This window comes from Protopterus annectens, chromosome 10.part0 (genome assembly GCF_019279795.1).
Source record: "Protopterus annectens isolate FY-2018-M chromosome 10.part0, PAN1.0, whole genome shotgun sequence".
NCBI classification, from domain to species: domain Eukaryota; kingdom Metazoa; phylum Chordata; order Ceratodontiformes; family Protopteridae; genus Protopterus; species Protopterus annectens.
The window spans coordinates 782172003-782184095 of record NC_056744.1 but is presented as its reverse complement, the minus strand read 5'-3'; positions in this window follow the sequence as shown (position 1 = coordinate 782184095).

Sequence of the window (12093 nt, the reverse complement as noted above, 5' to 3'; positions counted from 1 at the left end):
ATCGTGGTTCAATAGAGCCTTAGGCCGAGTAATGGACCAGACCTCCCAGCCATACCAACATCCCATTACTTGGTTGTCCCTCCCCAGTTACCATTAAATACAGTTGAAACCTGTCAGAGTGCATAATATTTTCTTCTTTATTTTCTACAACGATCACAGATATTTGGATTTAATTTAAAACTTTTATAAAACATGCACAGCAAAAACATTGACAGCCATTTGATGAACAAAACAAAACACTCTCACATTGAAAACAAACAGCATGAGCAACAGTAAACTTCCGTACCTTTGAAACCCACATCTATTTAAAATGGATCTGGCAATTCATTAAAGTACAACAGATGCATAGAGATTCATAATCAAATATTATATAATGAAGTTCTAATCAGGGGCTATCTGAAGGGTGCAATGATTCAACAGACAAATGTGTAATGAATTTGCTAACAGCTTGGGATAGGCAACTGGACACAAGTGTCTCTATCCAGGGCAGCCTAGGAACACTGTCTGATGAAATGGCTTGGTCAGACTTACACTATAAAAACAAATGCTTAGGGAATTAAAAGTTGCACTACAGGAAGCAGCTCATTAACAGCTGATTGCCTTGACTTGTTTGCAGTACATACCAAATGCTGCAGCTCAACACAGTGCATTTCACTTCCCTGTGCCTGGAAAAAAAAACAAGTTAAATTAAAAATGCATCCATACTTAATATTTTAACATTAAACTTGTAGACTTCATACTGTGCAGTTTTTTTTCCACAGGCAAATAAGCACACTGTCAACAATCAACAAAGCAAACAATCCAAGGATTGTACCCAAAGAACATGGCTGATATAATTTTTCACTGTTTACTACATCTCATTCCTGCCTTCACACCATAACTACGATGAGATGCAGGGTACAAACACACACACAAATGTGATTATCAAATGCAGGCCCTTGTATGACTGAGTACATTCAGAGATGTTTGCTTGTGGTAAAACAGATGGACAAATACACAAATGATGATTAAGAAGTGTATTTCATCTCACTACTGTGAGAGCCATACACTATGCTCTCCCAACCTCTTAAGAGTACTTAAGAATATTCTTAAGAGTATGTGACAAAGACTCAACAATCAGGAACAGATTTTAAATCTTCCTCTTATATACTTAGAAAGTAACATTAGCAAACGTTTTCTGAAGGACATAAAGTCTAAAACTCAGTCATCTGACATTATTTTGTTACTGAAGTCTGGAATATTTTGCCTGAAAGTCACAAGTTTTATGAGGAATAGACCAAAATAATTCTCAGTTTCCTTGCTCAAGAATTCTGGACAAAGCCAAAAGTCATTGGGAGAGCCCCAAAAGGAACAACTTTTAAATACTAATTTTTAACTATATAATGCCCCTAAAGAAAGTGTCCCTTTTCCTAGCTTGCCCCAGGAGTACTGTCTGAGTAACTTGCTCACAGTCAAACCATTGGCAAATGGAGGTGGAAGAATTCAAACCCTGCACTTTTGACTAGAGGGAGCAATTCATTAATATCTCAGAGCTTTAAGTACCAGACAACACTAATTCACTTAAAAGGTTAACAGACTTACAACAGGTGTTGCATGGACATGCATTTTCTGAAATATGAAACTCTGACTGGGTTACCAAAAAAAAAGTTAGGAGAGGTCTAGCAGTTAGTGTGGAGGATTAAAGTTCCAAACTCTTCATGAGCTAGCTCAAGGATACAGGGTTTGATTCTTCCTACCTCAAATTTTGTGACTTTGAGTAAGTCACTTAGCCAGAATCTTCCATCTAAGTGTGCTATTTTACATCCCGCCACATACCCAACTTATAAATGTATTAATCACTGTCTTAAATAGTCTTACTTTCTCCTCCCAACCACCTGTCTAAAGCTGCTTCCCTCCTCCCAACTGCTTAAAATAATAGACACCTCACTTATTCTCCCTGCCAGAAGGCATTCTTGCAAATGGCCCACACCATCCCATGATGTAAAGACTTGCTTTGTTTTAGGTATGCATCCTGGTGATGTAATCATTCCACTGTATTCAGCACTCATTAGGATGATTGTTGAGTATGGCACCACTTTTGGTGTGTATCACAATGCTTCCACACTAAAAAGTCAAGGGCCTAAATCATAAAAACTACATGGACCACTCAAAGTCTTGCCCCGGAGAGGCAACTTCTGCCTCACATATAGACCCTCATCAGAGTCTATCCTGTCAGACCAATTACACATTTGCAAGTCCAATGATGGTATAAACAGCTGCTCAAGGGATCTCAATCTCTTCTGCATCAGAAATATAATATTTTGGTAGGACAGGTAAGTATCACAAAGAATTCTGCTTATATGGAACTGTCTTCCAGTCTACATAAAGCAAAGTACTTCACTCACTCTACTCAAACTTAATTTGGATGACTGGATGGATAACCAAAAAGTCACCCACGGTTTAGCGCTCTTGTCACTCATGGTCATTGAAAGCAGCAACTTGTAAATGTCCCAACATATCCTTGCTCTGCCCATTTCTGTAGGTTATTCATGCACAACATATAAGGACTAAAAACTATCACGGGAATATAAGGCTAGGCTTCTTAAGATCCTCAGAGATCAACAACCAAGTAAGCACCTATGAATTTATAATTTTGAGAGTACTTCATTCCTAGTGCATTCAGGAAGCTCATCATTGTTTGTGGCACACTGCATAACACAACCAATGATGAGCTTTCTAAATGCACATTATTGTTTGTGGCACACTGCATAACACATTGGTCCACAGGGCACTACTGCATGGTTACACATCAGCAGACATGCAAATGCAGTGTTTACTAATTCCAGCTAATGCAAGAGATGTATATTGATTCTAGGGAGCATGACGACAAATTTTTGCCAACAGAACATGCAGTGAGGTGGGAAGAATACAGAATGTTTGATGCATATAGACACAAAAGAACAATGATCTCATTGAATTATTGCTAGTAAATGAATGGACTAAGTGTAGAAGATGTAGTCAATATAAAATCAGTTCTCTACAACTGCAAAAGCAACTAACTAATTAATGATACAGATATAGACAGATAGATATGTAGATAGATAGATGGACAGACAGATAAATTCCAGGCCATCCAGTGCCATAGGCTATGCTAAACTCTACACAGAATATCTGTATATTGTACATTAGATATTTACACACAAGCTGTCATAAAAGCTAGACTGTAATTAAGTCATCATTTGTATAAAACTGAGCCAAAACACAGGGCTAGTTGGTGGCAGTCACAGGAAGTAATGCAAAATTTATAGCAATGGATGATTCAGCAAAGGTACCCACTATGCAGCTTTTAGTGTTCTATGCACATGTAGTTGCAAATGTCCAATAACAATGACTAACAAATTCTGAAATAAAGTTTGACAGAGTGGAATCATCAGTAGAAGCAGCTTTCAGCACTGCTTGTTCATGTGAGGAGACATGTCTGGGACTGTCAGCATGTTGTTATCCTAAGAAATTTTGTTGTAAACATGAAGAGGACAGCAATCAGTGCTTCAGCTGTGGTTTACCCATCCAACACTGTTCGCACTAAATTATTCATCACTGTGTACCACAGCAGTATGTTGCATACCTACAGGAGGGCAGTTCCATCCATTGTGACTGTCAAAAAGCACCTTTTCTGTATATCCAAGATGCATCACTGCAACATCATGTCAGAGTTGAAGAACTAAAGTATGCTTAGAATATACAAGCAGCTAAAGAACAAATTGTATATATATAGGATTCAGAATTCACAACAGGAGACCATCAGTAACTCAGTACCCACCCAAGACAAAGTGTTTTCAGTGACTCCACAGTCTCTACAAAGATTCTCCAGGGACTCAACATCCTCAGTCATGTGTGCCCATGTCCTGTAGGTCCATAGATACTTTATAAGCATGCAGCCCAGGAGATAAATAAGAATCATGGGACAAATACCCAATTGTCCCAAAGCACTATCTGATTAAATGACTTCCTCAAAGTCACATAGTAGGCAAATGAAGGCAGAGGAGATTAAATCCTGTACCACAGGAAGTAGTATGTTAACAGCTCATAGCTCTAGTCATCTGCACTAACTGCCAGACTGTATCTATTCCCTAGCCTGTGGCAAGCAGGCTCTGCAGCATAATTCCTCTCACTCCCTGGCCAGCTTCTACAACACCTGGGCCAGGACTCATGTCAGGGTTTTACTGCTCTGTGTCACAAAACTGGCTACATTGACTAAAATGTGGTCCTCAGTGCTGGCTACTCATACTACTGGTAACTCAGGTGGAATACATATCTGATGCCGCCATTCCAGGTTTAGCAGCTCTTAAGTACCTCACACCACCACACCTGCTTAGGTGTGGGAATGGCTGCTTACCTATAAGTTATAGACTTGGGCAACACTGACAAACAAGTGAAGGCCAGACACAGAGCAAGGACTGGTAGACATCATATGTACTGATAAACTATGTTAGCTTGCCTACCTGTGATTGTTACTGTGTGTGCAGTGCATGATCCACCTACACAGGTAAGAGCAGACATTAATGATACACAAACTGTTAAATATGAGTGCAGAGAGAAAGAACACAAGGCATACAGTAGCATCTTATTTGTCCTTTTACTAAAGATTGTGCATATGGACTGTGCACATCCTGTGTGGTGGCTAACATCCTCATTAACAGACTGTGCTGGAAAAAATACATATGGCATCAAATGTCACTGAATTGCATTAAATGTATATGCCACTCACGTGTATCTGTGCTACAGGAATTAATCTGAACCATTCTGATGCACAGGACAACGATCTGAAGAGCATAATGTCAGTGAGAAAATCATAATCCATCTCACCTAAGTCAATTACAAATACTTACTCTTCAATGAGATTTATTGAGATCTGTCTCTTCAATCACCATTGGACACATTGCTGTAAAATTGGAAAATGACCTGGCCACCATCCAGCATGCTACTGTCCTTAACCAACAACATTGATCAGCACAGCAATGATATCTCATAGTCTGTCCCTGGTGGCATTACTGCTCACCAAATCTATGGCACCAATGAAGACACTATTCTTATTACTAAGGATGTCCTGTGTCTGTCTTTAGACTTGTAATCCGGGCATAGTGACACAATTAAATACAAAGAAAAGGTAAATGTTACTTAAGTTACTATGATATAGCAAGAATACTTTGTTATTATATACAGGCTTGTGAGTGTGTGTCAATGTGTTTGTGTATATGTTTATGTATAAAACTGAACAGAGCAGAAGAAAGCCAGATATTCCTGCAGATTATTTTGCATATCTGTACACACACATCCACATACACAGATCTTTAATCTTTGTTCATCAGTGCTTTTAAGTGTTTTTTTATTTAGTTTTATTTCAGTTGTTCCACTTGACCATGGTAGTGAATTATTTTTAGTTTTGTTTTGTTATTTTCACTAATGGCCGGTAGCACAGACAATCCTCTAATGGAGCTGTTCTTGCATGACTGCTCAGAAGAATGTGATAAAATATTAAAGGAACTGTTGTATTCTGTACAAGTAACCCAAAAGAGAATTCTGGGGTTGCTTGGAGATGTATATGGTTCTGGAGAGCGTAAGGGCAGCTATTCGGAATTATCCAGTGATTCAACAGATGATACAGAAACAGTGAGACATTTTCCTATCAAGAGTGGAGTTAGCGGTAACAAAGTTGGTGGTGTTACCTATCAATATGTGCATTCTGTGTTGGAATCGGAATACAATCCTTTTAATGTGGCTTGTGAAGTAGTAAATAATAACAGTGATCCCAATATAGTAAATGATGAAGAAATGTTTCTGAGAATGGAAAAGAATTTGAAAAGGTATTGTGCTATTGTTTTAGAAAATCAATATTTTGACTGTTGTATTAAGGCAGGCATAGTTCCGAAGGGTTTATGCATATTTGAGGTGCCAAATTGTGTCAACAGTAAAGAACCATTCTTTCAAGAATTGATACAATTCTTCAATAATGTGGGCTAAGAATTTTTGAAGTTGATTATAAAAAAGAATATATGCTTAGTACATTGAGGGTTCAGCTGGAAGAATGGGATGTTGCACTATAGTCAAATATTTCTTGCTCTCGTGAAGGTAAACTTCAGTATGAACAAATGCTGATGAATGTTGATCGTTATGAAAAAAACTGTTGCAACACGTAAAATTAAAAAACTGGAATGAGATTGCTTAGTATATTCTAATACTGCTTATATTTTACCTTCAAGTTCGTTCAAATAAACAAAATAACTTTAAAGCTTTTAAATTCCGTTCCTCTAATAATGTTCCTGTGACTCCAAAGTATTCTAACCAATAATGGGCTAGTAAGGCGTCGACTTCAATGAATAGAGGTGGTGCTAACAGTTGGGCTCGGAAGCAGCAGTATGGATGGAACAAGAGAAATCGTCCTGTTGCTTATGATTTAGAGTTTCTTAAATTAGTTAAATCTACTAATGTAGCCAACAATACTGCGACTGAAGCAGATGGGGTTGAATGTCTTGTAACTGAAACTGATGAACATTCAAAAAACTCGTCAAGTTCAGAGCATCCGACGATGAGCAAGCACATGTTTATGGAGGGGTAGAACAAGGCATGAACGTGGAACAAAGCGAAAACCAAGTAAGAGAAGAATCAATCCAAGAGACTAAAATATTTAATCTTAGTGATTTCGTGTTAAATGAAAGCAGTTATAAGTATTAAAACTTGGTTTGGGATTCATTCCAAGCCATAGGTCTAATCTAACACACACTTTCTTACAGCTGAAACAATATAATAGAAAGCCGAACTTGGCATTGATTTTTCATTATTCCTTTATTAGGAAAAATATTAGTAGACCATCAACGTTTAATCCTTCTTTACATTTTATAATAAAGCAATTTGAGGCGTTTTGTGAAAGAGACATTAGGTTTTTACTTAATAATAAAGCTTCACAACTGTACTTCAACTTGAATGTTACTGAAAGTATTGCGCTTAAAGAACTTTGCAATGTAAAAACACTTAGGTTTATGAAAACAGATAAGGGGGGTGGTTTGGTAATTATGAATAAAACTGATTATAATTCCAGCATGGTGGATATGTTAAGTAATTTAGATGAATATGAAGAAGGTTCATTGTGTGATATACATCTTAGGTATAAGTATATTCATTCAATTTTGGAAGACATGCTGTTAAATAAAGAAATTGATTTGAATTTATATAATTTCTTTTATACTAAGTGTCCACGGGTAGGTATCCTGTTTGTGATACCTAAAATTCATAAGAATTCCAACCACCCCCCTTTTAGGCCTATAGTGTCGGCCTCAGGTAGTATTACAGAAGGAATATCTGTCTATTTAGACATTGATTTTTGGGATTTTTGGATCATGTTCACAAGTTTTAGTTAGAATGTTTAGATATTAATGAATGTTTTACTATGAGTACAGTTGATGTTGTGTCACTATTTACATCTATACCTATTGAAGTAGGTATTGAATATATTAGAGAATTTTTAAGAAAGTTTGGAAACATGGCTATTGATCAAATTCATGTTGTTTGTACATTGCTTGATTTAGTTTTATGTAATAATTTTTTATCTTAGAAGATAAATATTATAAACAAAAGAAGGGTGTAGCAATGGGGGTGAGTGTTTTCCCCGCATTTGCTAACCTAGTACTGGGATGGTGGGAGCGTGAAATATTACCTACAATGTTTGGATATGACAATGTCCTATTTTATAATAGGTTCATTAATGACTTATGTTTTATTGTTAAAGGTGATGTTGATATCAACAAGTTTTTGGAATGCCTAAATAAGACATCTGATTTCTTGAAATTTACTTTAGGAATTTCAGGATATGAAATTTGTTTTCTTGATATTCAGTTAAAGTGGGAGTCTTCGGTAAAGTGTTTTAGTAGTAATATATTTAGGAAAAACACATTCTCTAATAATTATTTGCATTGGTCAAGTAATCATTCAGATTATATGAAGTGGAATATACCAAGAGGACAATTAATTAGAACATCACAAATGATTAGTGATGATAATAAGTTTAAAGAAGAGGTTCAATTTATTACTAAGTTATTTATTGATAGGATATCCACTTGACTTGCTAAAAACATATTGCAGTAGATGTTACTATTAAAAAAGTATTAATTTTGCACCAATTTTGATGGTGGGTTTTCAAGCAAAACCTAAGGGAATTTCTAAAGGAACTTCTACCACCACTGAACTCCCATAGGTTCATAAGTTCATAGGTAGGTACTAGGCTATCTGCCCAAAGGCATTTATAAGCCTAGCCGGAATGTGTTGGCTTTTGCTGCCCCCTTAGATTAGTTCCCTGTGTCCCTGTCCAGCAGAGCCATTGAAGTGATCCCTGGGGTAAACTTTCTGTTTCCCATCCACTTGTCAAGGTTTCTCTTGAAGAGGGTTAGCAAAGTGGTCTGCCTAATGTAGATTGGAATCTTGTTCCAGAGCATGGGAAGTCTCTGGGACAGGAATCTATCCCTCCAGCACATCCTATTTATTGTTGTGGTGAGGTTTAGATCCCTGGAGCATGTGGCTCGAGGGGATATGGTTTTCTTTAGGTGGAGCATGTCCATCAATTCTGGGTTGGACATGGCCTTGTATGTCAGGCAGAGATCACCTCTGAGTAGGCAGTATGCAACCGAGTAAAGCTGGAGTTTTTTCAGTCGAGCTGCAGAGGGCATCTGCTTGAGGCCAGTGATCCTCTTGGTGAGGTACTTCTGCAGTCTTTCCAGTTGTTGCAGGTGTCTTGTAAGGTACATCCCAAATGGGGCACTGTGCTCTATGATGGGTCTGATGAGTGATGTGTAGAGGGGCCCAATAACCTCTTTCGATCTGAATGTAAACCCTTTTGTGATTAGGTGGGCCACATAGAAGGATTTTCTAACCACTTTGGCAATGTGATTATCAAAGGAGAGGTTACTATCTACTTGGGTCCCCAGATCCCTTATTATGTCTTCCATATTTAGGGGGCTACCACCTCTGTGGTAGTTTGTGGGTACTTTGTTTTTTTCCAAAGGGGACGACTATGCACTTTTTGTCATTTAGCCTGAGGCCATGGTTTTGACACCAGGTATCTCAGTGAGACCCTTTTGGAGGATGTCTGTGTCAGCTGGAAAGTCAATTATAGCCCCTAGTTTGCAGTCATCTGTGAACCTGGTCAGCCATAGTCCTCCTGTGCTTGCCTGTACCTCTGAGAATTATATGCTGAACAGGAGGGGTCCTAGGACTGAGCCCTGGGGAACACCACTTGTAACTGGTTTAGAGTCACACCTAGCTCCCGCAACTCTTACCATGTGGGTTCTGTCCATGAGCCAGTTGGCAACCCATCTCATGACGTAGGGGTTTATGTTCAGGCTGGTGAGCTTGTCTATAATACCTAAGTGGAGAATGGTGTCGAAGGCCTTTGCGAGGTCTAGGTAGGCTGTGTGGACCACCTTTCCCTTATCTATAGCCTTGGTAACTGTCTCAAAGAAGTCCACCAGGTTTAGGAGGCATGATCTGCCCTTAACAAAGTCGAACTGGATAGGGTCCAATGTTTGGAGGTTCCCAATGTCTCTGTTAATGAGATCCATGATGATGCGCTCTATAGCTTTGCAGACCAAGCTAGTCAGGCTTATAGGGTGATAGTTCCTGGGGTCCATTGTGGCTCCACCTTTGTGGAGCAGAATAACCATTGCTGTGTGCCATTCTGTGGGCATGTAGCCTGTGGAGAGGCTGAGTTTAAACAGTGTGTTTAGGTGAGGGGTTAGTTCATCTTTGAGCTCGTGTAGGATGCAGCCTGGGACACCATCCGGTCCCACTGATGCTGTGTTTTTGGCTTTGGAGAGGGCTGTTTTAACCTGAGTGTCTGTGATTTCAGGGGCATTACATTCTTCTGGTATAGTTATGGGCCCTTTTGGGGGTGAGAGGGGGGTGAAGTTTGTACTGAACCTGTCTGCCAGGATGTTGGCTATGTCAGTCGGTTCAGTGTATTTTGTGCCATTCTGCGCTAACTCTGAGCAGATCTGAGAATTGCCACTTAGATTCTTGACATAGCTAAATAATGCCTTGTGGTTATCTTTGGAGTCCATGGCAATTTTTCTTTTGAAGCTAGCCTTGGATGATTTTATGAGGGAACATAGTTTCTTGCTGATACTGATCAAGGATGTCTTCCCTTCTTGGGATTTTACTCTTTTCTGTACTAGTTTCCTCCTTCTATTGTATAGCTTGTTTATGGCAGGGGTCCACCAGACTGGTTTCCTTTTCTTGGAGGAATGAGTCTTGGCATTGTTTGGGATAGCACGATCCATGCATTCTTGTAGGTGCCCATAGAGTGCATTAGTAAAGGATTTTGCAGCTTGGACAGCGTTATCCTTTAGCATGGGGGCTTTGAAACTTCCCACCTCGGTCTTAAGTAACATGAAGTCTGCTTTTGAAAAGTTTTTCACAGTGGTTTCTTTGACCGGGGGTGGTGCCGGAATGTGGATGTCCAGAGTGATTAGTTTATGGTCAGATCTAACCAGCGAGGGGTTGGCCTCCAGTGTGGAACACTGGTCGCCCATGTTGGTGATGACCAGGTCCAATATGTTGTCACCTCTGGTGGGGGTGTTCACCAGATGATCCAGGGTGTTTGAGTTTATAAATTCTAGGAAATGTTGGGCAAGGGAGTTTGTACTTGAGTAGTTCTCCCAGTTAATGTTTGGGTAATTGAAATCACCCAATATCAGGCTGTTTGGTAGGATCTTTATGTTTCCTGGAATGTGTACTGGGTGTCCTGGGACATGGTGGGTGATCTGTAGCAAGCTATAATTTGAATAGCAGTTTTTCCCATTGTTAGTTGCACGTGGATGATCTCTGAAGCATCGTGCTGTTCCACTAACCTGGAGGTGTGGGCATCCTTGATGAATATGGGTACTCCCCCGCCTTTTGTATTTCGGTCTGGGTTTTGTGGCCAAAATGTATGGTATGAGTTGTTGCCTGGTAGTGCTGTGGTGCTGTCTGGAGCCTTAAACCAGGTTTCTGTTACTACACATATATCAATTTTCCCCATACTGAGGAGTGCCTCGAGTGCGTGCATTTTGAGGTTTAGACTTCTGGCATTGAGTAGCATTACCCTCAGTTTTTTGTTACTTGTGCTATTTACGGTGGTGGGTTTATCTTTTGAGCCTTGCCTAAAAAAGGCACTATGGGGGTGGCAAGAGCCTTGGCCAGTTTTTGAATGCCTAAGGGTGACAGGTGCAAGTCATCTCTAGCGAAGCAGCATGGGTTGTCGAGCATGTCATCCCAGGCTGACAGACACTGGATCCCCTTTGAATGACACCAGAAGCTTAGCCAATTGTTGAAATTGATAATTTTTTTCTCTATACCGTGGTATCATTCTTGGTGAGGGCAGGATGCTACTTAGGGTCAGTGTCATACCGAACTGGGCTACATGATCAGAGAGCTCCTCCATATCTCTTTTCATGTAGTCCAGGAAGGTACAGCTCAGGTCATTCACACCAGCATGAATAATGACAGAGTCATATTTGTACTTGTTCTGGAGTGACCTGAGTGCTTGTGTTATGTGGCGGATCCTGGCACCCGACAGGCAGTTAACAGTAACCTTCTCCCTGTTCAGCCTAGTGAGTGGGACGTTAGTGTGCCTGACTTTAGAGTCACCTATTACTAGTGTGTTGGTTATATTATTTTGCTTTAAGGGCTGTGATTGCATGGCACACTGGTTTTGTGAAGTATGTGTTTCATGGTTTGTGTTGGGGGGTGGAGGTTGCTTAGCTATCTGCTTTGGAGGTCTCTGTTGCTTTTGCAGATATTTATTTAAAGCCTCCGAGTATGTTTTCATGTATTTATGTGTGTTTTTTGTCGGTGCTGGTTTCATAGGTCTATGTGAGACTGGTGGTGTGATGTAAGTAATTCCCTTCTCCTCTTGACTGCCTGGTCCAGTCTTGGTTTGAGAGAGCTTAGCCTCCAGTTTGGCTGTATAATTGCATCTTTCGCATGTATTAGTGTTTGGTGGAAGGAGGAGAGGGTTGTCTGTGTACATGAGGCAACTGTAACATTGCCTCAAAATGCCCAGATTCACCAGTTGGACTGGAGAGTACA